This window comes from Saccopteryx bilineata, chromosome 6 (assembly GCF_036850765.1).
Source record: "Saccopteryx bilineata isolate mSacBil1 chromosome 6, mSacBil1_pri_phased_curated, whole genome shotgun sequence".
In the NCBI taxonomy this organism is placed as follows: Eukaryota; Metazoa; Chordata; class Mammalia; order Chiroptera; family Emballonuridae; genus Saccopteryx; species Saccopteryx bilineata.
In genome coordinates this window covers 186,859,663-186,861,596 of record NC_089495.1, presented here as the reverse complement: position 1 = coordinate 186,861,596, position 1,934 = coordinate 186,859,663, and the positions used below count along the sequence as shown (strand labels likewise).

The window sequence follows — 1,934 nt, the reverse complement described above, 5'->3', positions numbered from 1 at the left end:
CAGGGAAATCGGAGTTAAGATGCAGCCCCACACAAGCATTACTTCCGTTTTGCAGGGAAATCGGAGTTAAGATGCAGCCCCACACAAGCATTACTTCCGTTTTGCAGGGAAATCGGAGTTAAGAGAGGTTGTTTAACCTGGCCAAGGTCACACGGCTAGAAAGCAGCAAGGCTGAGATGGGGTGTACGTGGCCAAGTCATTTCCTCACACCAGGAATCCCCCTCCCAGGAGTTGGGTATAATCCTGGAAGTGTGCTATCCATATATAAGCGTACAAGTTTTCATTTAAAAGACATATCCATATTTCATGGGAGTCTTTCCACATCAGCACATTCAGACCTGCTTGGTTCTTTTAAGACTAGATAATTGATTTAACCAATTGACTATAGGTGGGCATTCTGACCCATCCTAGTATTTTATACACAGAGACTTCACATACTGGCACTCTGAACGGGAGTGGGTGAGTACTAGATAACAATCCTCTTAAAAGTTTACGATTTTCATTGGCTAGAATAGGTTCTAGTGATTGGAATAGACTTTCAAAAGCAGTGCGGCCAGGCTGGCAGGCAGACGTGAGGGCGTAGGATCTCATTGCTACTAAAAGAACAAGGTCATTCCTATGGAGATTCTGAGACAGTCACATGCTCACGCTCCTTAGATGAGTAACTACCAATCCCAGCAAACAGAAGAGTAGCTTGCACATAAAAAGGTCACTGTCACTGTATGTCGAGGAAATAATTGAAGCGGCTCAGCAAATAGCAACTTAAAAAGAGACAACCTGTTATATTAATTTGGTATCAATAAAATGGTCCCAAATAAACCAGGAGGCCATGGCAAGTTGTAGCTGTGTAAATGATGACATCTAATATTTACTGTTTAAATTCAGCAGGTGAAAAATATCCCTTTGTAAAGAAGACGAGAAAGCTTACAGGCATTAGTTCCAGACTGCGTCACACTAGGAAAATATGATCCACCAGTTAGCATTTGAGTACGAGTGTTACATTTTTCTTCACGTCTGCATCATGGCGAGTAGTGCTCTCATATTCTGGGCACATTCTTCTTCATGTAACAGGAGAAACAATGAGTCTTTAGGGAAAGTGGACTGAATAGTAAATGGCCTTCCGTTTTGAGGCAGTTATTTACATTCTGAAATAGTGTAAGAACTCAAAGAAGAATTCCTCGGCCACATGGCCGTCATAAAGGGAAAGGGATGTTAACTCCATGTTGGATTTTCAGACAGATTCAACAGTAGTTTCAGAACTTGAACCTTGGTGCTCCCATTTCCTGTAAGCAACGCTGGAAACAGGTCTGTGATGAACTGCTGAGCATGTGCTGGTGGTCATGGGTAACTGTCACGTTTGTTCACAGTCTCTGTCCGGCTACCTCCACAGGGAGTTTAGGGGACCAGAGAAGACATTCTCACAGACTTGATTGACGTATACCTTTATCTTGATTAGGTTTTCAACATTCACATTCAGGTTATTCAGTGCATTGAAAGCCTTCTCCTTAATACTGTGGTTGGAATCATTGATTCCACTTCCAGCAGTTGGAATGCCAGCCAATTCATGAATAACAGTTTGGTTAGCTGAATAGGCTGCGTTATTACCTTATAGGATGCTCAGCTGACTCAAGCAGATAAAGGAGTTTCTGAATTGCTCAGCATTTAGGACATTATCACACGAGCCATTGGTTATGTCTTCTGTGGATGAGGCGGACATAGTCGAATCCCTGGCCACCTCAACCTGGCCCCTCAGCCACCCAAGCTGGAGCTGAGCCCTAAATTTTTGAATACTGAATTCTTTCAGCTTGCCTGGTAGAGTTGCTTGTCAGAGTTAAACGGAATAATATAGGCAAAGTTCCTGGCATGTGTTAAGCAACTGTATTATTACCCCTTTCCGCAGGTGGGGAAACTGAGATCTAGAGATGTGCTCAGGG

The 1,934-nt window shown here is 43.2% G+C and overlaps 1 pseudogene; it reads right to left on the bottom strand.

Moving 5' to 3' along the window:
* Positions 1–976: 976 nt before the first annotated feature.
* On the bottom strand, positions 977–1,717 carry LOC136308398 (armadillo repeat-containing protein 10-like; annotated as a pseudogene).
* Between the last annotated feature and the right edge of the window lie 217 nt (positions 1,718–1,934).